Source organism: Sminthopsis crassicaudata, chromosome 5 (assembly GCF_048593235.1).
Source record: "Sminthopsis crassicaudata isolate SCR6 chromosome 5, ASM4859323v1, whole genome shotgun sequence".
In the NCBI taxonomy this organism is placed as follows: Eukaryota; Metazoa; Chordata; class Mammalia; order Dasyuromorphia; family Dasyuridae; genus Sminthopsis; species Sminthopsis crassicaudata.
In genome coordinates, this window is record NC_133621.1 from 20,576,311 (window position 1) to 20,603,886 (window position 27,576).

General features: G+C 36.7%; 1 protein-coding gene across 4 annotated transcripts in view; it reads left to right on the forward strand.

Moving 5' to 3' along the window:
- The window catches only part of GADL1 (glutamate decarboxylase like 1), a 205,990-nt gene that overhangs the window by 72,172 nt on the left and 106,242 nt on the right, over window positions 1-27,576 (forward strand). The gene's annotated exons all lie outside the window — the stretch shown is intronic.

The following is a 27,576-nucleotide window of genomic DNA, read 5'->3' on the forward strand; positions in this document are numbered from 1 at the left end:
TACATATGGATCTGCTGAGTCTGTCATAGAGAAACACTAATGATTTGTGGAGGTCTGGTAAGATTGGGAGAATTTATGTAAGAGACTCTCCTCACATTTAAATGTGATGGAATTGGATAAGAAATTACAAATACGAGCAATTCAGAGAGGCATAGGCAGGCATGTCAGAGCGGATGCAAGGTTAAGCAAGTTAAACTGATGATTAAGGTTAAGCTGATATAGTACTCATTCAATTTAAAGAGCTTTTATGGAGTTCCTACATGTACAAGACACAAAGGCAAGACAACAATAGACACACTGGCTATACAAATGTCAACTATGGGAGAAGTTTAAAAGCAGTCAAATACTGATGAATCTTAATGAACAATTTCAGTCCTGGAGAACTGGCAAAGAAAAAATACTTTCTCTCAGATATAGAATGGATTGTCCATCAGATTGGGTCATTGTGTTGATTAGCTTTATTGAAATATTTCTTCTTTGTTTGAAGTAAAGTGTCAATGTAGGATCTGCCAAGAGGGCTGTTGAAGGGATATGATTGGTATAAAAGTAAAAGCAACAATGAAAGAACTATAAAAGAACTTAAAAAACAAGAGCATTCATGTCAATTTGATAAACATTGATTAAGCTCCTGTTGTATGCTATTTAAGGGAAATTAGGAGATGCAGTGGAAAAAGTACTGGACTTGGGATCAGAAAGCTTCAGCTTCATGAGTTCAAATCTGGCAATGAGTACTCTTTTGATTGTGTTGATGTTGAGATATTTAATGGGGTATCCAGTTCAAAATGACCAAGAACTAGTTGTCTACCTAGTTTTGTACACCTCACAATCAACCTAGCCTTTTCTGACCAATTTTTTGGGGAACATAGATAAATATTCAGCAACCCCCCCTACACACATACACACACTTTAAAATATTTATTTATTTAAAACCAAATACAAAACTAGAAAAAAATATATAAAAAAATTTTTTAAAATTATCATATGCTCAATAAAAGACCAGGGAGGATTCAATACGTGTAACAATAAATTTCCATTTCAAGAAAGCATATATAATAATAGAATATATTATTTTCATGACTATCCATCTTTGCTTTGTAGATTATTTTGTTCCTTTTTTTTTGTTTTGTTTTGTTTTATTCCTTTTTCCCTTTTCCTCCCTCCCTCCTAAAATAGCCTACAAGCTAATCATGGATGTATTTATATATAAATAAATGTATATGTGTGTGTCTGTGTGTGTGTGTGTGTGTGTGTGTGTGTAGGCATATATTTGTGTATATAATATCAGTATGTGTGTATGTGTGTGTGCATACACAGATACTTCTACATACATGCCTAGATACACAGTTACATACACCTATGTGTGTATATTCATAGACATATGCTATATATACATATGTATTTACACATTTGTAGACATACATTAAAACAATATTAATATGGCTGACATATAAATTTTTCTTTTGATTGAATCCTTAAGTTTGACTTTCTCTAAGGTCAATAATTGCTAGCTCTACTTTTTTTTTCTAATACATTCTACTTCTGATCCTTGGTATTGTATTTGTGTATGTCTTATATTTCCTATCCCTGCTAACTCTTCTACTTTAGCTCTACTCCTTAACTTTATTTAATAGTATTTTGTTTTTCCAAGTACATGCAAAAATAGTTTTCAACATTCACCTTTGCAAAATCTTATATTCCAAATTTTTCTCATTCTCCCCCTTCATTAAGAGAGTAAACAATCTGATTATTTAACCTCCTTTATCTTCTCATTCCACTCTTTCCCTCCCTCTTTATTTCATTCTCATTAATCTACATATTTTAATCTCACTCTTATTAATCTAAACATCTTTCTATATCCTACCCTATCCTATGCCAGCCTTTCCCTTCCTCTTTATGCCTTCCCCATTGAATCTGTATACCTTGTCCTATTACCATAAATCTACATATGGTTCTATACTCCTCTTATCTAATTTCTGCCTCCTAATTTCATTCTTGAATTTAGAATGTGCTATACTCTTCATGGTATATATGTATACGTGTATGTATATACGGTTTTCCATTTAAGCCATTTCCAATATAAATAGATTTTCAGAACTATCAGCCTCCTTCCCATCTAATGGCTCTGTGCCAGTTTTTCCTTTATACCTCATTTGTATAGCATAATTACTATTTTTATCTTTTCCCAGATGATTTTGTTTTTTAGTCAGATCATACTTAGCTCTGCCCCAATCTTTCTTTTGAACTATCCAGTTACTGAAGTCAATCTTAGATGTATCATTTATATTTCCACATATAAAACATAAAGATTTTGTCCTTGTTAAGTCCCTTGAAATTAGTCTTTGATGATGGTTCATATATGTTGAATTTTCTCTTGAGTTCAGGTTTGGTTAAGACAAAATCTTGAAAATTTTTGAATTCATTGAATGTTCATTTTCCCCCATTTAATATTGTGATTAGTTTTGCCGGATTTAATATATTTGATCCAAGTCTAATTCTTTTGATTATTGATATATATTCTAGGACCTATGGCCTTTTATTGTAACTGTTAATAAATCCTGTACAAATTTAATTGTAACTAGCATATCTGATTTGTTTTAATTTTTTTTTGTTGTTGTTGTTTCTTGTAAAAAATTCTCTTTGATCTGTGGCTTTCAAAATTTAGCAATACTGTTTTCCTTAAGGAATCTCTTTGTGGTGGTGATAAGTGGATTTTTCCCCATTTCTACTTTTCCCTCATATCAGTTTAGGATAATTTTCTTTATTTCTTATAATATCATGTCAAAGCTCCTTCTTTTTTTGGCTGCAGCTTTCTAGTAATCCAATTATTCTTATATTTTTTCTTCTTGATCTGTTCTTCAGACCTGTTGTTTTTATTGTAAGATGTTTCACATCTTCTATTTTTTCATTCTTTATATTTTGTTTTGCTATTTCTTGGTCTCTTATGGCTTCAGTGGCTTCCCCTTATCCAATTTTAATTTTTTTTTTAAATATTTTTTCTTTAAGACTCTGGATTTCTTTTTCCAGTTGGTTGACTTTCTTTTCATAATATTGCTTTTCCTTGGATGGTTCTTACATTAAAAAAAAGTTTTTCTTCAATCATTCTAATTTGATTTTTAAAATCTTTTTGAGTTCCTCTATAAATTAATTCTGGGCATGTAGCTATTTAACATTACTCTTTGGAGTAGGAGAGGTTTTTTCACTTCAAGGTCCTCCTCTGATGATGAACTTCCCTATTCCCATAGTAAGTTACTATGTTTGGATTATTTCTACTTTGCTCATTTTTTTTCCTCATATATATATATTTATTTTTATTTTATTTTTTTGTTAATTTTTATAATTATAATATTTTCTTTGACAGTACATATTCATAGGTAATTTTTTTTACAACATTATCCCTTGTACTCCCTTCTGTTCCAAATTTTTCCTCTCCTTCCCTCCACCCCCTCCCCTAGATGGCAGGCATTCCCATACATATTAAATATATATGTGCAGAACCAAATTTTGTTATTGTTGTTGTTGCAAAGGAAGAATTGTATTTGGAAGGTAAAAATAATCTGGGAAGAAAAACAAAACAAAACAAAACAAAACAGTGTTCACAGTTTACATTCATTTCCTAGTGTTCCTTTTCTGGATGTAGCTGATTCTGTCCATCATTGACCAATTGGAATTGGATTAGCTCTTCTCTATGTTGAAGAAATCCACTTCCATCAGCATACATCCTCGTACAGTATCATTGTTGAAGTGTATAATGATCTTCTGGTTCTGCTCGTTTCACTCAGCATCAGTTGATGTAAGTCTCTCCAAGCCTCTCTGTATTCCTCCTGTTGATCATTTCTTACAGAACAATAATATTCCATAACATTCATATACCATGATTTACCCAACCATTCTCCAATTGATGGACATCCATTCATTTTCCAGTTTCTAGCCACTATGAAAAGGGATGCCATAAACATTTTGGCACATACAGGTCCCTTTCCCTTCTTTAGTATTTCCTTGGGATATAAGCCCAGGAGTATCACTGCTGGGTCAAAGGGTATGCACATTTTGATAACTTTTTGGACATAATTCCAGATTGCTCTCCAGAATGGTTGGATTCTTTCACAACTCCACCAACAATGTATTAGTGTCCCAGTTACTTTGCTCATTTTAATAAAAGAGATCTTATTACTATAACTACGTCTGATGCTGGTGTGGAGGGGATGGTACCTCTGGCTTCCCTTCAGCTTTTCCTTCTAGCTTTGAATCCAAAACCAAAAGCTTCCCCCTTCTGCAAGTGCCTGAAGCCTGCAGCATCCCTTCCCCACTGTCTCTGCATTTACCGGGTGAGCTTGTTTCTTCTCATTCAGGGGCATTTCTGCAGCACAACTGGGCATGTCATTCCTAATCAATAGAAGTTCCCTCAGTCTTCCCAGGCTCAGATACTTGACTTCTCTAGAAGCTGAAAGTTCTTATGGTTGTGATTGAGGCTCCCTCTGAACTCATCTAGTCCCAAAACTCCCTGCTTGCTGGAGGTATTTAAACTTCACAGTGTTTAAAGCTCAGTCCTGGGATCTTCACAGATTGTCTCAGAAGGATTCCTATTCTGTTCCAAGTTTTACTTGTTTTTCATTAGTCTATGTTCACGCTAAGGCACAATTTTTTTTGGTGGGAACTCTGGAGAGCTTAGAATTTTTTGATCTACTGTACAACTTTCCTCATTCTTATAGATCATTCTTGGTCTTTGAGAGTTGAAGTCATCACACCCCTGTTCTTTTTTTATTTATTTTATTTGTATTTTATTTTTCCAAGTACTTGCAAAAATAGTTTTCAACATTCACCTTTGCAAAATCTTGTGTTTCAGATTTTTCTCACTCTCCTTCATTAAGAGAGCAAGCAATCTGATATAGGTTAAACATGTGCAATTCTTTTAAATATATTTCCATATTTATCATGCTTTCAAAGAAAAATTATATCAAAAGTAAAAAAAAAAAACATGAGAAAGAAAAAGAAAACAAGCAAACAAACAATAAAAGGTGAAAATACTATGCTTTGATCCACATTCAGTCTCCATAATTCTCTCTCTGGGTACAGATGGCTCTCTCCATCACAAGTCTATTGTTGAATCACCCCATTGGTGAAAAGAGCCACATCCATCACAGTTGATCATCACATCATTTTGTTGCTACTGTGAACAATATTCTCCTGGTTCTGCTCACTTCACCCAGCATCAGTTCATGCAAGTCTTTTCAGGTTTTTTTCTGAAATAAGCCTGTTCATCATTTCTTGTGGGACAATAATATTCCCTTACATTCATATCTAATAACTTATTCAGCCATTCCTAACTGAGGGGCATCAAATCAATTTCCGGCTCCTTGCCATCCCAAAAAGAGTCATTATAAACATTTTTTGCACACATGGGTCCTTTTCCCTCTTTTATGATCTTTTTGGCACTGTTTTTGGCATTTAATAGCCCTTTGGGCATAGTTTCAAATTGCTTTCCAGAATGGTTGGATCCTTTCACAGCTCAACCAACAATGTATCAGTGTCCTAGTTTTCCCACATCCCCTCCAATATTTATCATTATCTTTTCCTGTCAATTTTACCAATTTGAGAGGCATGAAGTATACCTCAGAGTTATCTTAATTTGCATTTCTCTAATCAATAGTGATTTAGAACATTTTTTCATATTGCTAGAAAAGGCTTTAATTTCTTCATCTGAAAATTGTCTGTTCATATCTTTTGCCCATTTTTCAATTGGGGAATGTCTTGTATTCTTATAAATTTGAGTCAGTTCTCTATATATTTTAGAAATGAGGCCTTTATCAGAAATACTGGCTGTAAAATTTTCCCCCCAGACTTCCACTTTCCTTCCAATCCTGGTTGCATTGATTTGTTTACATACTTCTCTATCAAAAAACCCCACAAAATTTGATAGAAGTAGTTTCAGGATCCATCACATTCAATGCCTAAGAATCCTTGCTATCACATAACCAGCAAGCATATCCACCTCGGCTTTATGATCTCCAAGCAAGGAAAACCCACCATCTCTAGAAGTAGTCCATTATACTTTTAATTTAAAAATGTTTTTCTTCATATCCTGTAATGAGCTGTCGTCTCCAGAAGCTGCCAATCGCTCTCTGGAAGGAGATGTGCTGTGTCAACTCAAATCTCTTGGACAGATTCTTCTTCCTGTAGAGAACCGTTGTCTCCAGGCAGTTGCCCTTAACTCTTGTCCAGAGAAGTGACTTCCCTTCCTGCAGAGAGCCACATCAAGCCTGATGTAGGCAGAGACTTCTGGAGCCTCCAGCCAGCCTCTTCTTCTTCCTGAATCCTGGCTCTGAATCTCCTCTTGTCCTTCCCCAGTCCAGACTGCTTGTCCAGGCCCAATGTTGCCTCTTTTATCCTCCTAGAGAATGGGTGTGGGATAATGCAAGGGCTTCTGGGAAGAAGTACTCCAACCAATGAGCTTGCTCCTCTTAAGAATCTGAGCCAGAGAACTATCAAATCAACCTGAATTCTCACCTTGTCATTGTCCAGACAACCTGAGTTCTCACCTAGTAATCCTAACAATATCCAACTTAAATATCAACTTCCACTAAATATTCCTGGTCCTGCCCTCTAGATCCGAACAGAAAAAGGCTAATCCCTCCTTCACATGATAGTTTTTCATATATTTGAAGAGAATTCACATCCCCACACTGACCCTTCTTTTTTCCAAGCCAAACTTTCCCAGTTCTTTTAACAGAGTTTCTTATAATATGAACTCAATGTCTCTCACCATCTTGGATGTACCTTTTTGGACATTTTCAATTTATCAATGTTCTTCTTAATCTCTGATACCCAGAATTGACCACAATATTCAGGATGTGGTTTGGGAATTGTGGAATGATTATATCCCTATTGTTGGAAATTTCTTATTTGTAGTACAATCATTTTAGTCATATCTGACTCTTCTTCACCCTATTTGGAGTTTTCTTGGAAGAGATACTGAAATGGTCTTCCATTTCCTTCTCCAGTTCATTTACAGATGAGAAAACTGAAGCAAACAGGATTAAGTGACTTGCCCAGCTAATAAGTATCTGAGGATGCATTTAAATTCAAATCTTTCTAACTCTGGGCCTGATGGTCCATCCACTGTACCACCTAACTACCTTAGGCTACATTAAATAAGGGTGATTTCCTTTTTTTTTTTTTTTTTCTGAGGCATTTGGGGTTAAGTGACTTGCCCTGGGTCACACAGCTAGGAAGTGTTAAGTGTTTGAGATCAGATTTGAACTCAAGTCCTCCTGATGATTTTCAGCAAGAGCAATTAGGTGACATAGTGGATGGAGTACTAATACTGGAATCAGGCAGACCTGAGTTCAAATCTGATCTCAGATACTTACTGTGTGACTCTGGGCAAGTCACTTAACTTTATTTACCCCAGTTTCTTCATCTATTAAATGAGCTAGAGAAGGAAATGGTAAAGCACTCCAGTATCATTACCAGGAATACCTCAGAAGGGGTCACAAAAAGTTGAACAGAACTCAAAATGACTAAACAACAAAATAATGACTAAATAACTAAAAGAATAAAATAGCCTGATACTATTTTGGCTGCTATATCACACTATTGACTCATTTTGAGCATCCAGTCCACTAGGACCCCCTGACCTCTCTTGTTTATTGCTACTTTAATAGGTTTTGGAACTGATTGTTCTTATAATCCTATGCCAATCTCCTGCCTCCACCTTCTCTTACTATACTTGCTGCCATTTTCTATACATTTTTTTTTTTTACAATCCAATTGAATAGATTCCCACAATGTCCACATCAATCTCTTTAGAGAGTTTCCAGCAGCTAGTACATACAGTGACTTGCATCTAATAAAAATCATTTATTGAATCCAATTGAATTTCTGGTTGGGCTGGCTTCCCTTGAATGATTTTAAGCTATGGGAGGCCACTCAGTCTTTTAACACCCACTCATCCTAAGTTTTGAGTCCATGGCAGCCCATGCTTCTCCATCATGAATTCTATAATTGGGGAGGGGGTTGATGCCTTTCCGTGTTTCCCCTTACTTTGACCTTAGTAGTCAGTTCCTTTTTCACTGGTCAGAAGCAGATCTAAGTCTGCTTCTTTCACTTTTTTTTCCCATGAGGAAATTGGGGTTAAGTGACTTGCCCAGGGTCATACAACTAGGAAGTGTTATGCCTGAGACCATATTTGAACTCAGGTCCTCCTGAATTCAGGGCTGGTGCACCATCTAGCTGCCCCACTTCTTTCACTTCTTAAAGGATGAAATTATCCTTAAGGCTAATCAAAGCCTTGATGGTTCCTTGGCATTTGGCAGAGCAAGCTCCAGCAGCTGTCCAGATAATTTGAAAGTCCCTTGTTACTGCTATGTCACACCTCTGTGACAGCCTTGCAATCTGCTTTCTGAATTCTTTGTATTGACTGCCTTTCATTCAAGTGGTCTTTTGTGCATTCCCATGATAGAATTGTTTTGCTTTCTCCATCTGTTGCTTTTGAGCAGAAATGTTTTCTGTCTTGCTTTCCTGATATTCTTCACAAAAGTATATTTTCTTACTCCACAAGACTATTCTCCCCCATCTTTACTTTTTTTCTCATGGTCTTCAATAAGGCCTGCTCTTCCAGAGCTCTATTCCAGTCAAATTCTATTTGAATTCCTGGCTTAGGTTATCTAGCTCAATATTCTTATTCCCCACACTTGTCTATTTCTGGCAATGTGTGTGGAGGCCATGGGTTTTACTGCTGACTCTTTTCCTCATTTTCAAACTTGTGTCACAGCTACCAGTCATCATGCTATCCATTTTTATAGGCATATAAAAGATATTTTCTTCCCTCCCCACACCTCCCTTTTCAGCTCAAAGATTTATTGAAAAAGATTCTCAGAACTTCAGGCAAAAAAAATTTTCAAAACTCTTTATTCTAATTTTTCAATATGTAGTCCAGAAATTCATATCTAGTTTTCCTTGACCAAATGTTCACTTCTCAAATCTCCCATTCTCTATGGAAACCCTGACCTTTAATCCCTAGGAGGATGCAGAAAAAGTCTTCTCCTGACTTTTTCAACCCTGCCAATCATTTCTTTCTTCCTTCTGGCAGTATTATTGTCCAGATGTGAACTAGCAAAATGTAGAATGGTTGTCAGATTTGACAAGACTCAGGAGTTTCTCCATCATGTCTTGTATACTTGCTCTGCAAAGACCACCAGTTTCTGTATGAGTTATTGTAGATGCCAGTGGGGAGTCACCCAATGCCACTCACTTTTCTCCTCTTTCTCAGACCTTTACTCCTGGTGTTCCCTGTGGGTCTCCCTTCTTCCCTTCCACTCTCCCTTCCCCCCCGGCTGTCTGTCTGTCTCTGTCTCTGTCTCTGTCTCTGTCTCTGTCTCTGTCTCTGTCTCTGTCTCTGTCTCTCTCTCTCTCTCTCTCTCTCTCTCTCTCTCTCTCTCTCTTCCTTTCTCTCTCTCTCTCTTCTGTGTTTCCATTTGTATCTCTCATTTCCCCCTCTGTTTCTGTTTCTTTTTGTCTCTGTCTCTTTCTGTTTCTGTCTGTATTTTTTCTGCTTCTCTGTCTCTGTCTCTTTCTGTGTGTTCATGTCTTTCTGGGATCTCTAGAATCTAGTTATTGGTTTTTAATGTTTCCCCTCATCCCTACAAACTCCTCAAGACATATACACATTGAAAGACCTTTATGATCTGCTAGGAATTACCTCCCTTTACCCCACATATATATTACATCTAAATATCATTTCTATGTTGTTTCCACCATTAGAATGTGATCTCCTTGTTGACAGGAGCTATGTTTTTGTCATTCTTTGTGTCCCTAGTGCCCAGTACAGTCTTTGAAACATAATCAGCACTTAAGTAATTTTTGTTGACTTGTGAATATCTAATTATTAGCCTCCTCTATTCTGGGATCCCTCCTTCCTTTTTCTGATTTCACATTCTTCTTCCCTACCACTTGCTAACATGGAACAGGATTCAAATACTTCTCTCTCAGTGTGGGTACCTCTGTCTGTATTTTTGTGTGTAACTCTCTATCTGTCTCTATCTGTATTTCTATCTATCTCTGTATCTCTGTTGGTCTCTCTCTTTCTCTCTCTCTCTCTCTCTTTCTCTATCTTTCTCTCTTCTCTCTCTATCTCTTTCTCTCTTTCTTTATGTTTGTATGCTTGTTTCTCTGTCTCTCCTTGCATCCTTCTATTTTCCCCAAGGATAATATTTTTTGAGAACACAGTAAGTAGAAAATTATTCCTTCAGCCTTTTGTCTGCTTTTCTAGGATAGAAACCAGTTTGAACTTCTTGCATACGTAAAAATTGTTTGGTTGTAACCAAAAGACAAACATCATGAACTTTCTATAGAAAATTGGAAAATTCTACTTGCCCTTTAAATTTGCATTCTGTGAGCTCCTCAGTCCTCTGTTGGTAGATCTTGTGACCAATTCCCTCGACAAACCTTTATTACCTGTTGGCCATAACAGTTTGCTCTTGTGGCCTGAGTCTAGTGGCTCCTGAGGCTCAATGACATGACTGTACTTTCCTGTATTTTCTCTGGAGAGAAGGTGAAGTTGATTAGTGATTTGTAACTTTCTATCTGGCCCAATGTAAATAGGTTTTTATTCAAATATACTTTCCAGCAGCTTTACACCTTTATATCCCTCTTTCATCGTCTCCCAGGGACTGGGTTTTAGAAGCCTCCCCCCAATTCTTTGCTGTGCAGCAGCTGTTGTCTGCTCTTGCACAGAATTATGTAAACAAAAACTTGGGAGGAAACTTAGAGATCACTTAGTACAGCCTTCTTTGGAAACTGAACCATGAAGATGCAGAGTAAGTTGGCTAAGGTCCCACAGCCAGTTGTGGGTAGAACAGATACCAGAACTCACACTTCTTGAATCCAGTTGAACACATTTTCCAGGTGGTCATATTTATGCTTTTTATTGGTTACAAGAGTAGGTAAGGGTAAATGGGAATTCTTATTCTCAACTTTTAAAACATTAATTATATTTATTTATTCATTCATTTATCCATTCCTTAATTTATTTGTTATTATACCTTCTAATTTATAAAGCATATGCACGGGTAATTTTTCAACATTGACCTTTGAAAAACCTTCTGTTCCAACTTTTCCCCTCCTTCTCCCCACCCCCTCCCCTAGATGGCAGGTAGTCCCATACATGTTAAATATGTTAAAGTACACGTTACATACAATATATGTAAAACATCAATTGTACAAATACAACGAGGGGAAAGCATGATCGGACAGGTATTATTTGACAAATATCAGAGTTTTAGAGAACTTAAAGGTCAGTATGAGTCAACAATGTGAGATGACAATTAGGAAAAGGAATCTTTCCTTGAGATGATCTCAGGGAAGCATAGTATTCAGGAGGACTTGACTCTGGTTGAACCTTTTCAGCCTTATTAATAAAACACTCCCCTTCCTATACTTCAGGTTCCATCTTTGCTGCCCCTTTCTCTGCTTCTCCTACTGCATCTCCCATCTCTGTCTGAAATGGTCCTGCCCCATGCCTGGAATATCCTCCTTCCTAATATCTCTTCCTTAAAGATGCAGCTCAAGCATCACCTTCTGTATGAAGACTTTCCTCTCTTTCCCCCCTCAAACATTTTTGGGTCCTTACTCCCCAACTACTTTGTAGGTGGTGTAGTAGGTAAAGTTTCAGGTCTAGAGTCATGAAGACTCCTCTTCCTGAGTTCAAATCTGGTCTCAGACCCTGTACAAGTCACTTAACCAAGTTTATCTCAGTTTCCCTATGTATAAAATAAACTGAGTAAATGGCAAAACACTCTAGTACTCCTGTGAAGAAAATCCCAAATGAAATCACAAAGAATTAAACACAATTGAAATGATTGAATAACAAATTAATAGAGGGATAGAACTAGACTTAAGAGGGATTGAGAAAGGTCTCTGTAGAAAATAAGATCTTAAGAGGGACTTTTAGAAAAGTAGGAGACAAAAATGAGACTAGGGCTAGGCTAGGGGAATGATCAGAGAAAATAGGTAGAAAATTATTTTGTTTATGGAACAAAGTAAGGATGTCAGTTTATGGAACAAAGGAGGGTGGGAGTGTGGAAGATATAAGGCATAAGCAGATGGGAAAGGTGGGGTGTGTACAGGATGTATAACATAATGCCTAGTATAATGTAATCTCCTTGAGACTTATAGAGGGAAAGTTACATTTAGAAAAAAAATCTTTGAATCCCCCAAATCCAGCATATTGCCTGTCTCCTAGTAGCTGTTTAATTAAAGTTTGATAAATTGAATTGAATTGAATTGAAGTTGCAAATAGTTGACCATCATATTCCCAAATGGTTCCTTCTTGGAGAGTTGTGGACCATGAAGATTAAAATGCGATTATAATAGACTCAGTTATCAGCTTACTGGCAGGAAAATGAATAGAAATCCTAAGTCCAGCCCCTAGTTGATACACAGGTATGCTCTCATTAATATCATGCAAATTATTTAGTAATGAATGTCTTCATGCATCATAGGGAAAAAATGAATTCCTTCGTTTGTACCCTCAAGCTCCAATGGTAACATTGCTGATTTTTTTTCCTTTCCTTTTTCCTGTTGATTAGCTAGTGGCTGGTTGCAATCTTCTGGAGGTGGGGGTGGGACTGACTGCAGGAACAAAGCAGAGCTACTTGCTGTAGGAATTGTAATATCACTAACCTCCTTTGCATTGTAGGGATAAAAAGAAAACTAGGGATACAAAAAATGTCTGTGATTCTAAATAGGTTCTCTTCAGATGTAAATTCTGGATCTACATAGATAATGTTTTAGGATCAAATAATTTTTAATGCTTTGATCTGAAAGAAAAGTCAAGATATTTTAAAAATTCAATAGAATAGAGGGGAGCAAATCTAAGCACTTTTTTGTTCTCTCTTTATTAAGTGGGAAACTAGGTCTATGTGCTGGGAGAGTCAGTATTTGCTTTCAGTTGCTTTTAAAATATATATCAATATTCTACTGGTGTTGCTGTTGGCCGGGAGACATGGAGCAGAACAATCTCCAAAGGTTTGAAAATGAGCATTACCCAAAGAGTAATGGACAGGCCCATAGTGGGTGGGAGCAGGCTGTCTTAGAGAGCCAATGAGGCATTTTGGAAAAAGACTAGAAGTAAAGCATATTGTCAAGAAATGGAAGATAAAAAAGGAAACTGATCTGATGGTGTGATGAGCGTGAGAGATGACTAATGGTCAGATTATGATCCACTAGTATCATCCCAATGGCATAAGAAAGTGACTGGATGGGTTGCAATCTCTATCATTGGCGGGAACCTGCATTTCAGTGAGAAAAAAAATCGACTGAAAATTTGGGATAAGTTTTTCAGAAGGTTTTTTTTAAATAGAACAATAGTTGTAAGATGATGGAATGCACCAGTCAGAATAACCATCCTCTTCCATCTATCTTTACCCTTTTTCTGTTCCAAACCTTGAAGATTAAAACAAAACACAATGTTGACAATACCACCAAACAGCTGAAATGGAAACAGAAATCTATTATAACCAATAAGCACAATGGGCAAAAACAAGTCCAAATATGTCCCAAAAGGAATGTTGTATTTTGCTCCTCTAGTATCTCCTTATCAAAAGATGGGTAGAATGGTTCATCAATTGTCATTGTCTGCAACTGTGCCTGTGCTTGGTCACTGCATTGACCAGAGTCCTTAAGCTCTTCAAAGTCGTTTTTTTTGTAGTAGCATTTTAGTCATTGTATAAATTGTTCTCCTGGTGCTATTGCTCACTCTCCATCAGTTCATAGAAATCTATGTTTTTCATCATTTCAAAAGTATAATAATTATTATTCAATCATACCCAATAACATAATTTGTTCAGTCATTCCAACTGATGATCACCTTTTCTATTTCCAGTTCTTTACTAGCAAAAAAAGAACTCTAGGAATATCTTTGTAATATGGGTCATTTCCCTTTCCCTTTTTTTTTTTTTTAACTCTTTGGGGCATTAGCCTAATGCTGGGATTACTGAGTCACAGTGCCTAAGTTTAGGGGATACAAGGTATCGTATACTGGGTTTGGCATCAGGAAGCCCTGAGTTCTAATCTTACCTCAGAGAATCAGTAGCTACATCATTCTAAACAAGTCATTTAATCTCTCATCCTCACTTTCTTTAACTGTAAAATAAGTGAGTTACATCCATTGGGCTCTAAATGGGTTCCCAATTGGTGAAAACCATGCTATTAGGAAGGCAATACTATTGGAATGAAAGCCATTTGGAGTGGGGGGGGGAATGGGACAGAGAGAGAATATTGTGCCTAGCAAGTAAGTGTGTGTGTGTGTGTGTGTGTGTGTGTGTGTGTGTGTGTGTGTGTGTGAACGTACTTAAACTGAGTAGCCCACACCCTTGTTGGTGTCTCTACTGGGTTGAAAGCTGTAGAGGTCTGGAACTCTGGAAAAGTATACTTGAAACAAGGATACTTACCACAGGGTGTTTACTCAATGTGATTGATGAGATAATGAAAATGAATTCATATAAACTTAGTACTTGGTGTGATGTAATGGTTCTACAGTTGGCACATGCTCAGTGTGCTGTAGTAATGTACTAGTAATGTACTAAGGTATTTAAGAGCTAAGAGGACTTGAAATTAGCAGATTTCTGGAATGAAGGGAGAGATACTTTCTTATCTCTTGGTTGTGCCCAAGATTGATTATTAAAATTAAATGATGCTGATTTTATTTTAGAAAACATAGTTTCAATAGCATATAGAATTGAATACAGTCAGATTCCAGTATGATAACAAAATTAGATATTTGGACTTTGAAGTGATCTGTAAGGTCCATAATTTCTTATGTGCTGGAGCTAGATCTCAGATTCCAGACTGCAGACTGCAGACTCTATTCCCTGACCATCCTTGTGGTGACTCTCCTGCTAAGACCAAGGCCCATCCAGTGATCCTCAAAAAAGCTAGCCTGGACATATCAGGAAGCCATAAAAAGAATAGGTGCAAGCTGTAGCAAGACATAACAAGGACATCACCTTTTCTGTGTCCACCACATAGCCTTGAATGTCTAGGCACTCACCCAAGGTTGCTGGCATGTCATCTAATAATGACACTCTGACCCCAAATTGGAATAGCTTGGTAAGCATAATGCAACTCTCTAATAACACATATAATGATGCTTTGCACTTCCTTCCTTTATTTGATTTCTATAATTACCATGGGACTTTTGGGGGATCTTTGCAGGGATCCACTGAATAATCTGGTCACTGCCCTAGACTGCCTGGCAGGTCTCTAAGAGCCAATTAATTGTCTGGCAGCTGCCCCCAGATGGCTCCTATATAAGTAACTCACTATGATTATTGAACCAATCCTATAACCATAATGGATCTCCCTGCCTCTTTCTTTCCCCTTGGTTGGAGACTGTGAAGGAGGCTCAGAGTTTTCTTAATTAAGAAATTATGGACCTTACAGATCACTTCAAAGTCCAAATCTCTAATTTTGTTATCATACTGGAATCTGACTGTATTCAATTCTATATGATATTGAAACTATGTTTTCTAAAATAAAATAAGCATCATTTAATTTTAATAATAAATCTTGGGCACAAGCAAGAGATAAGAAAGTATACCTCTTTCCCTTCATTCCAGAAGGTGGAGGCTATGGCTGTAGAATATTGCTTACACTATTGGACACAGTTAATATGTTGTTTATTCTATAGACTGCTTTTTCTCTTCTCTTTTGTTTTTAATGTTTGGGATAAAGGATGATTCGCTGGGTAGAAGAAAGGGTAGAGTATATTTAGAGTCAAATATGAAAAAAATCAGTAAAAGATTAAATTAAGATGAAAATTAAACAAAATAAAATGTATTTTTAGAGCATAATATGGCTTTTTACTTTGGAGCATAACATGGCTAGACTTCTATTTCAGCTCTTATAAATGCCAGAGCACGGTGGAATAAGGGGAGGGAAAAGAAAATAGAACATTTCAGAGAAACAAAAGCAAACGGTGGTTTAGTTATTGTTTCCTACTCTTCCAGGCCTTATAGAAGTACCATTAAGTGGTTTGAAAGCTCTGAACAATGTGATAATCACCGTGTTTTGTGTCAAAGCATCTTCTCATGCGGGGAATTCTCCCTTTTCCTCATACATTTAAATCTAGGTATAGTTTGGAACGTCAACCTCCCTGCTGTAATGGAGGTTCAGAAGGCAACAATTATAGAGAATCACAGAGAGTTCCCAATGAGTTCTAGGGGACAGCTCTGAACATTGCAACTGGAACCAAAGTCTCTCCCAGTTGGAAGGGCCAGCCCCTCCCTAAAAGGCCATTTTCATGTAGAATCTGAGGTGCATAGAATGTAAAGTTAGAAGAGACCTTGGGAATCATCTATTCTAATGCTTTCTTTTGTACTCAGGGAAACCAAAGTCCCAAAAGGAGAACAATCTGAACTATGTGGGGACTTTACATCTTGGAAATCTACTCTTCTAAAATCTGGCCTATCCATGAGACTCTAAAAGAGTAAGGAAAAGATTACAGAGAGCTAGAAAGACCCTAAGAATCATTGAGTCCAATCTCCTCTTACAGATTGTAAATTAAATCATGTAGAGGTTGCACATTGGCCCAAGGTCATATGGGTAATAATAAATGGAGGAAGCAAATTTTGAGTTCAAGTTACACACACATGCACACACACAGTCTATCCATCATCATTCTAGGTCTGCCACTTTCTCTTTCACAAGTCACTTCAATACCTTGGCTTTCAGATTTATCATTTGTAAAATGAAGGAGTGGGACAGGGATGTGATTTTCTTCACCTTTGTATCATGGGTCCTTATAGCAGTGTGGGGAAACCAGAGACCCCTTCTGTGAAAAATACTTTTCATTGTATAAAGTAAAATATCTAAGATTACAATTGAAATAAAAGAGTATTCTCCCCTAATTTCAAAACTGTCCAGGTTAAGTATACCTGGACTAGATGATTTCAACCTTTCTAAACCTCTAACTCCACGATCCCATGACTGAATTTTGTTCTTTTTTTCTAAATCATTTTTTTCCCTCCAAAACAAAAAAAGCACTGCCAATCCCCATTTAATTTTCAAGAATCTATTGTTTTATTCATGGGATGCATACTGACCATAGGTGCAGATTTCAGAATTTTAGTTTGAATTACGGCTTTGCTAAATACTAGCTGATCTTAAACAAATCATTTTCCCTCTCTGGAAAATTTTCATCTGTGAAACAAGTGATTGGATTCAATGACTGACTGTTAAGGTCTCTTTAGCTTTTAGATCTGTGATCCTAAGGGTGAGAAAATGTTCAGCCAGTCCTTTTCTTCCATTGCTTGAAGTTCCTGTGGGAAAGTTGTCGAAATAAAAAAAGTGCCTGTCTTATGAGCCAATGGTTTGTTTAAAGATTTCATCCCTTCTGTCTTAGCACAGATTGTAACACAACTCAGCAGATTGTGTCACCACCTCTCCCAGAGGAATCTGAACCAGAATTAGTACAGGAGAGTGTTATTGGCCAGTGCCTTTCATCAGGGCCGGCACCTTTGCCTCAAAAACTAGATTATCTTTAGAAAGAAAAAGAAGGCCAAATGCAAGTAAGAATTTGCTAATTATATTCATTTGTTCAGGACATTGACTGGGTTTGTCCTTGGCTGATAATCATACACATGATGACTTTGCACAGAACTGTCTCACTCATATCCTATTCAGATGTAAATCAGTACATCATCACCATGGTCATCTTCTAGAATGAACGATGAACAACCACATATTTTACATGTATATTTTCATGTTAGATATTTGACATAAAATGTAAAGCACTTAAAATGTCAAACTTCCATGTAAATGTTAGATTTTTGTTATTGTATTATATGTACTTATGCAATCAATCAATAAACATTTGTTAAGTCCTTATTGTATGCTAGGCACTATACTGAACTCTGGAGATAGGACAAAAGATAGTCCCTGTCCTCAAGGAGTTTATACTTTATCCATCTTTACAATGAAATTGGAAGTATAAATCCCTTAGTCTTTAATCCAGTGGTCCTCAAACTTTTTAAATAGGGGGCCAGTTCACTATCCCTCAGACTGTTGGAGGGCCAGATTATAATAAAAACAAAAACTCACACTTTGTCTCCGCCCCTCAAGCCCATTTGCTATAACCTGGTGGGCGCATAAACGTCCTCAGTGGGTCCCATCTGGCCCATGGCCAGTAGTTTGAGAACCTCTGCTAATCCATTTCTTTGCCACCGTTCAAGTGCTATTGAGACACTAAGGATTGGGTTAAGTGAAAGTAGGCAACCATCCTGAGTCCATAGCAGGTGAGAACTGGCTGAAGGAAGTAGAAATGCTTAACCTGGAGAAGAGAAGACTTTGGATGGACAAGAGAGTTGGCTCAAGCATCTGAAAGACTGCCATGGAAAAGGGATTAGACATGTTGCTTAGTCCCAGAGGATGGAATGAGAAGCAATGACAAAGTTTCCAAGAGACTCATTTAGAATTGAAGTTAGAAGAAGCTTCCTAATAACCAAAGAACTCCAAAAATGGGACGGGCTGTGTTTGGGGTGGTTGTAGATCCTCAGTGTTGGTCTTCAAACAAAGGCTGAATGACCACTTGTTGGTTATTTTGAAAAGAGAATTCTTTTATAATTCTACATGATTGTTGAAGGTCTTTCTTACTCTGAATTTCAGTTCTTTGACTCTGTTATTGTAGGCTCATTGATAAAAGAAAGGGCTTGGGGACTGACATGAAAAGAGAAATAGAAAGAAAAGATGGGACTAGGTCTGCACTTTTCTTTCCTCTTGAGAAATCGCCATCAATAATTAGCCAAGAAGTCAATAAGCATTTGTTAAGCCCTATAGTGACTGCTATATACAAAGAAAGATGAAGAAGTTCTTTCTCAAGAAGTTCTCAGTCTACTGGAAGAGACAGTGAATAAGCACCTTGATATAAACATATGGGATGGATTGAAGATCATCTCAAGGGAAGACAGCAAGGTTAAAAAGGACTGGGAAAGCTTCTTTCGCAGTCACTAGCTGAGTTCTGAACTTTAGCTGAAACTTTAGGAAACCTGGGAAACCAGATGGTGGAGATGAGCAGGGAGAAACTTCCAGGCATGGAGAACAGCCAGTGAAAATACCCAAAATTAGGAGATTTGGTATCATGCCTCTTTTTATGTCCCTAGCACTTAGTAAAGTGTCTGGCACATAGAAGGCACGCCATATATGTTTATTGATCGATAGATTGAGTGGCAAGGAGAACAGGCTTTACTTCCTTTTGTATTAAGTCACTTTTTCTGTTTATTTCATTATTCGGGTATCAGTAAATAGTATAGCCCACTGTTGTATGTCCTTTGAATTATGCCTTGAAATAATATTTCTTAGTTTTATTATTAGTGAAAGACAGTTCTGTAGAACAGATTAAACCATCATGATTTCATTGTAGAGATGTCGATGCTTCCATTTGGTGTGCTGTCAGATTCTTTGTACCATTTCACTATCAAACTTGCCAGGAAACACAGGAAAAGACAATGAAAAAACCCAGTTTTCAGAGCCAGGGAGAACTATAAACTTATATTTAATAGTAATAAAAAAGGATTGCTTTCAGCTGGAAAGGTGGCATTGAGCTGAATTTTGAGCACTGTCCACTTTAATAGTTTCATTTTCCAATTAGGAAAACTGGCAGATAGCTTAGCCTTCAGTTAAACCACTCCATGAAACATGAGAGGGAGCCTTGGGGAAAGTATTCTGCAAATGCTTTCTTTGTTGAATAGAGTTACGACTTTTGGAGTCATTCACCTGTTGGTGGGCATTGACAGCAAGTGAATAGACATTGAAAATCAAGAGCGCTGGATGTTACATCAAGTAGCAATACAGAGTAAATATATACCCTCTCCTCTCTTTCTCCTCCTCCTCCTCCAGTAACAATAAAGAGAGAATTTCAGTCACTCTTTTGCCAATTCAGTCTGTTCTGTAATAAATGATAGTTTATGGAAATGGTCTTTCCATTAGATATTATTAAAACAATGAATCCATTGGTTTGTCACTGCTGAGTTTTTCTTGTCTGAGAAAGGATGTTTGTTTTAGAAATATACCTATTAACTTGATTACTATTGGGAATATGTAAAGTCATGGTATTATAGAATATATCATAAGATGAGCATGTCTAGTGCCTTCTGTGAACACAGTAGGTGCTTAATCATTGTGGAATTAAATTGTGGATTTTATAAAGTGATAGAGAATGAAGGCATTTTCATCTCTTACATCAGCTAAATTCAATGTCACAAGCATTTATTAAACACTGTGTGCCAGGTTCTGTCAAGACACTTTGGATAAAGGAAAAGAGAAAAACAGGTCCTAACTTCAAGGAACTTACATTCCATTTCATGAGTTTATGAGGCAGAGATAAACACAATAAAATTTGAGGAAAGAACAGTAGTAGCCATAGGAATCAGAAAATGCTTCCCAAGACACCTAGGCTGAGGCTCAAGGAATATGGATATTTTAAGGGTTTAAGGGATATTTTATGGATATTTTAAGTTGAAGAGAGAATTTATTTCGTGAACAGGGAACAACCTATATTAAGACATGGAGATGAGATAGAATGTCAAGTTTAGGAAACACCAGATTCGCCACTTCAGTTATAATGTGATTTATAGGAAGGTGAGTAATATGCACTGTTTAAAAATACATACGGAAGACATATTGCTAAGAACTTTGAGTGTAAAACCGAGGAAATTGTCATTCTAGAAGCAATAGTGAACTACTGAATGTTCTTGAGCAGGAAGTAGCATGGTCAAATTTATGTTTGAGCAAGATTATTTTAGAGGATAGGGTGCAAAGAGGAAAGAGTGGAAGCATTAAGAGTCTTTAGCAATGATATAATTGAGAACTGATAAAATTGTGTTCATGTAGATTGTTGCATGTAGCAAACTGTAGTGTTTTGTAATTCAAAGCTTCATTTGCAGAGGAAAAGATAGAGTCCTTGTACAGTTAATGAGTGGGAAACTATGGGCCCCAGGATTGTTTTTATATTTATGAGACAAATATTCTTTACCTGATTATGACATAGTTACAAAAGATGAGAATTTCATTACAAACTATATAATAAGGTGAAGTCCTTCAAAGAGAGGAGTTAACTGATGAATAAAAAAGACCAGGTGGTAAAAGAACAGATTTCAGAATTGTCAAAGAGAAGCTGTGACCATTTCCATAAACTATCACTGATTACAGAACAGACTGAACTGGCAAAAGAGTGACTGAGATTCCTTTATTGTTACCGGAGGAGAAGGAGAAAGAGGGGAGAGGATATATATTTACTCTGTATTGCTACTTGATGTAAACAAGAAGTAGTGAGACTATAAATGACTTTTGATTGTCACACGCTATGGAAGAAAAAGAAGAAAAAAGAGTGGAGATATACCTTATTCCCTACTACCCTCTGTCACCAAGAGTAGTAGAGTAGAAGACAGAAAATACTTCTTCACATTGGCCCTTCTGATTGCTTAGAGGTAAAGTAGAATAATTTTAGAAAGAACCTTTTTTTTTTTCCAAATAGAGGATGAGGTTCATATTTGAAAGAATAAACTAAGACTGAAGCTGGAGATGATGGATATGGCATTGTGGCTGTTGAGGACTGAGCCCACCTTATCAGGAAGGCAGCTTAAAAATGGAGCATCATGGGAAAAACACCAGTATATTGATTTATCCAGCTAAGATTGTGAACTTTTAGCCTTATTCAATAAGAATTTATTAAGCTCTTACTCTATATCTAGTATTGTACTAACTACTTATGCTACAAAGAATCTGCTTTTAAGGAACTCATGTTCTAATGAAGGAAACAACATATACAAAATTGTACATATGGGTACATACAGTGTATGCAAATGCCCTGGTCATAGGAGGATTTTGAAAGGCTTCTTGCAGAAGGTGAGTTCTGAGCTAACTCTTGAAGGAAGGCAGGGAAGTCAAAGTATAGAAGTGAGGAGACAGAGTATTCCAGGCAAGGGGTTGAGCCAATGAGACAGTATGCTCCTGAGTCATCGAGTATGTAGAAAACAATAAAGTATAAGAGGAGAACAGCTTAGCAGTAGAAACATGCATACATACAGAAGCTAGGTTCATCAAAGAGCTTTTCCGACCAATTTCAGAGACAGAAAAAAATCAATCCTATAGTTCCAGAATTGTAGATTGCCCAGGTCATATACATTTCTTATGAGTATACCTTATTTCCTTGGGGCATTAAGCATCTGTCCACTGCCCACAGAGCTTCTATAATTAGTAGAAGAACATGATCTAAATTTGTGAGTAGAATTTTATGGAAATAATGTGTTTTTGCTTTGCATTTTCCATTTTAATGAAGGCTAATCATTTGCGACTGATTTGTTTATCAGAAATACACCAATGGAGGCTCATGAGTTTCAGCTAGAGTAGGAATAGTCACTCACAAAGGTTACCCCTATGATGCTGCAAATAGTGACCTGCAGTAATCACTCTTCTAAGAAACCTAAGGTAACAAGTGTGATGGAAAGTCAAAGGAAAGTGAGCTACAAAGTGAGAAAGGGAGTACCATTGAGAGAGAAGGGAGAGGTCAACGCATCATAGGAAAAATGAAGCAGAAACTCATGTGGTTACTTTAAGTAGTAGTTACTACTTAACTACTACACCCTTAAAGTTCCCTTTGGGTAACTATGTATTTGCTTTGTGAATAAGATTTAAAATGTATCTTTCAATTTATTTAATTTAAAGTGCTAATTCTTTCAATAAATTGTCACTGAAATTCTGAGCCTAAAGCATTCATAGAGCTGAGGGTAACAAACCCTGATGAAGGGTTTGGCTTATAGCTCTCCTGTACCCCAACACCATTGTAACATAATATCTATTTAGGGTCAAAGCCTATTAGGAGGACTTGGCTCTTGGACAGTTTCATATTCTTCGTCTCTCAGGGCTAGACAGAATCAAGAAAACCAGAATTCAAATAGATACATACTATCTGTGTACCAGGCAAGTTATTTAACCTCTTTCTCAGCCTGTTTCCTCATCTGTTAAATGGGTATAAGAGTACCAAGGTTTTGTGGTAAGGATTCGTTGAGATAATATACGTGCAATGCTTTGCAAACTTTAAAGCATTATGTAAATGTCTGCTATTAGGACTCATTATTTTTTAGATCCTCATATTTTATGAGGAAATCTTTGAAATGTAAAAAGTATGCCAGCCTTTAATGTTTCTGTGCCATTTTACAGGATGAGTTCCATAGCATTTCCATGGAGTTACTTGAGAAAAAAACTTATTTAGCCAAATTGCTTGTGTTTATGGAATTTTCAAATGTTTCCAAAAGTTCCTAAAAACTTATTTAAAAAAGAAAGGAAGACCTGGTCAAGTTTAGCTCAGAATTGCTTTTCAACAAAGCCTCTTATTGCCTGAAAATCAATCTTTCATCTCTTTTCTGTGCTGCAGAGGCCAGAACTCTAGAGGCTGCTCTAACTCTAGGAAATAGAGGCCTATGATCTTTTCACAGTAGGTTGAAAATTCCATTTGAGCCAGACCTGAGGTCTTGTTAACAACAGCACAATAAGCACTAGACCCCGCCTGATCTTGTTAAGTGTTTGTACTGGGGGTGGAGAGATTCCATTGAACTTCAGTGCAGAGTTAAGCTTTCCCTTTTTATCAACACAGTAAACCTGGAAAGGGGACAGTTTTGTATGTGTTTACTTATAACCATCTCTGGGAAGGACAGTTGAACTTGTTTTTGCTATATGCTTTTAATTCAATGAGCATTTATTTAGGGATAAAGTACCTGGCAGGGAGCCAGAGAAAAACAGAAATCCTTGCCTTCAAAGAGTTTCCATTCTACTATAGAAAGGAAACTAAACATGGATAAGCAAATACAACGTTTTTCATTTTTTTTTTTTGTTTGTTTGTTTGGCTTTTGGGGGTGTCTGTTTATAAATGTTTAATAATGGGTTTCCAAAGAAAAGAAGTAGTAGTAGTTATATGGGTATAGATGATGGTGGTGGTGGTGTGGTGGTGGTAGTAGTAGTAGTAGGAAGAGGAGGAGGAAGAGGAGGAGAAAGAGGAGGAGGAGGAGGAGGAAGAGGAGGAGGAGGAGGAGGAGGAGGAGGAGGAGGAGGAGGAGGAGGAGGAGGAGGAGGAGGGGAGAAGGAGAAGCATAACACATTTTTAACTTGAGTTTGTTGTATTGATATTTTCTCCATCACTTTTATAAGTCTAGACAATCAACAAAACAAGTGAAGCCTCAGTTTATAGTATTTGCTGATTTCTGAGGTGCAAATGCACCTAGAAATTGACTGATTGGCTCTCAAAGCTGGTTCTGTCCTACCCATGTAAATTGCTCTCTCATCAGAAGCTTACCTCTCCAAAACAAATTAGTGCCTTCTCTGCAACTTATATTCCTAAGTAATTGCTTGGGGTACTAAGAAGTTAGGTAATTACAAATAACAACAACTGACATTTATATTAAGTTCTATGTTAGAAACATCTCATTTAATTTTGTAACAACCTAGAAGGTAAGTATTATTGTTAGCTCCACTTTACAGATGAAGGAAATTAAGGCAGTTAGGGGTTAAATGATTTTCCTCTAGCAAGCATCTAAGGCTGGATTTAAGCTTTGTGATTTGGTCTATCACTCTATGTACTCTTCCACCTAACTGCCTTAAGGTTAGGTGACTTATCTACAGTCACCCAAACTGTTATATATTATTTGTATGATAGATGAACCCGGATCTTCCACACTCTGAAGTTAGTACTCTATCCGCTATATTTCCTTACTCCTCAAAAACAAATTATTTCATGTTTCTAGTCAAGCCATAGCCAAAAGACTTTCCATTTAGACTTCACCAATTTGAAATTGAAGGAAATTTGGAAATGGTTAGGCTGAAAAGGCTAACTTTGGAAAAAAGATAATAGAGATTTTGCTAAGCACTTTCAGAAGCCCAGAATCTCAGTAGTGGATCTGATTTCTGGAACTATCTTGTCTGAGCCATATTTAGAAAAAAACAACCTCCAAATATCCTTACAAGTTATCATCTATGCTTGAAGTCTTTCAGTGAGAAAAAAAAAAAAAACCTCATTATCTCTTATATCAGCACATTCTACTTTGATGTGACTCATTATTAGAAATTTGTTTTCCTTATATCAGTCTACAATTTGCATTTTTACAAAGCCCATCGAGTTCTGCTCTCTGGAACCAAGGATAACAATTCTAATCTTTCTTCCCTGTGATTAATAGTACAGTAAAATCTAAAGAACAATGGGATGTAGAGTTCAGTTTGGGACTTAGCTGATGGCTGAACTGATAGTGAGATTCTATCCACCATGATACAATAGAATCATAGCTCTAGAGTTAGAAAGGATCTTCTAATCCAAATCTGTTATTTTACAGATGAGAAAATTGAAACCTGGGATAAAACACTTGTCCAAAGGTTTCATACATTGCGAGTAAATGGGATTTGAATCCAAGTCTTTCTCCGGATCTCAGGCTGCCTCTCAGCTTTGATACAGCAATTTCAAACAACATGGGCTCCCTTTTAATGGCAAACACTCAGCTGACTTGAGAGGGAAGATCAGCAAGCTATTTTTAAGCCAGGACAAGACCACTTTGTACACAAAGATGGCATTCAACAATGACTGGGATATCAAATTTGTCTCATCTATTTATAAAAGCACTTAGATGTTTCTGAGACAAATTTCCCCTCCCACTCTTGATTTCCATGACGTTTTTTTAAAGGCTTCTCTAATTTTTATTTTTCAGACTGCCCTCTATCTACTCTGAAATAGGGTAACTTCATGAGATTGCAGTGTACTTTTCTGTTAGGAATAGAATAAAACAAAAACAAAATAAATTGCAAATTTGCATTCCATAATCTCTATTCTTCTGGGAAATTCTTCTTTTTCAGGAGATTTTTACTATCTTCAGAAATCCTATAAATTTTTCAGAGTTGTGCTGTTAGGAAAGTAGCAGTAACTTGATCTTACCAAGTAGTTAAGTGCTAAGCATCCTAGACATAGCCTGAGGATTTCACCAAGCTGATTTTGCTGTCACACTACCAGATGAGTGCTTATTGCCTAAAGATGTTGAAAAGGAATCAAGAAAACCAGTGTGATCTTCACAAACCCAGCAGGTATTGGTGGCTGTGCCTTTTCCATTAATTCTCTTTTTACACAGGCAGAGCAATATCATTTCCTTTAGCAAATGTGGAAACTGAAGAATGAAAGCTTAGGTGATTTAGCAGAGAATCCCCACCTCTTGGCTCCGGTTTTTTTTGTTTTGTTTTTCAGCAGGTTACTAAATCATTGTGGAACAAGCCCACTGCTTTCTGAAGCAGTTAATTCCATTTTTAGATAGTGATAATTGCTATATCAACTGCTATCTAGCTATGTTTCTGACTTCTTGGAGTTGTAAAGCTTATTTCTTGCACCTAAAGTTAAGACTTTACATTTATTTCCATTCAGTTTTATTTGACAAAACTTGGACCAACATTCTAGACTGAAATTTTCTTTGATTTCTGATTCTCTCACCCTTTCTGTCAGCTATTTCTCTCAACTTTGTGTCTTGCACAAATTTGATACATACATCAGACATTAAGATAGTTTCTAGCTTGATTATAATAGAGGTCAATCATTCAGTTACTGCTATGAGATATCTACTGGTAAAGATCTGGAGTATAACTAGTGGAGTGTCAGAGTCTAATAGTATTGGTTCATAAGAGCTGATTGTTAAATTTTCAGTGATAGCATTTTCATCTTGGAAACTGGCAAAGATTATGAATTAGGGCTTGATTTATTGTTTTATTAATTATCTAGATTTAAGAAAGTGATAAAGAAAATGTTAATAATGTTTAATCAAGATTAAACTTTAAAATGTTTCCTGTGCACATTTGTGATAATGATAATAAGAACTGGTGATTAAAAATTTACCAGTTCACCCCAAATGTTGTTGTTCAGTCATTATTCATTCATGTCTGACTTTTGTGATCCCATTTGGAGTTTTCTTGGCAGAGATACTAGAGCACTTTGTCATTTCCTTCTCCTGCTTATTTTACAGATGAGGAAATTGAGGCAAACAGGGTTTTACGTGACTTGTCCAGAGTCAAACAGCCTAGTATGTGTTTGAGGCCAGATTTGAACTCTGAAAGTCTGGTACTCTATCTACTGCATCACCTCGCTGCCCCACATCCCTAAATATAAGTAACCTGTTAGTTATACTGCTCAATGTTAAATGATGATCACCATTCAGGGCTCCTTAATGATAAATAGAAGTGAAATTTATATGGAGCACAGGGATAGGAAAATGATCTGGTGAGAAGAGTGCTATCTTTGGAGTCAGAGGATCTGTGTTTAAATCCCAGTTCTGCTACTTTATATGGGTGATATTGGAAAAGTCACATGACTTTTTGAGCCTCAGTTTCTTCATCTGTAAAATGAAATGTAGTAATGGTGGTGGGTTAGATATCCTCTAAGATCCTTTTCTGATCTAAATCAATGTTCCTGAGAAACATAAAGAGGCAATGTGACATGGTAGATGGATTCCTGGATCTGGTTTCAAAACCTTTCTGACACTTGAATAGCTATGTGACTCTCAGAAAATC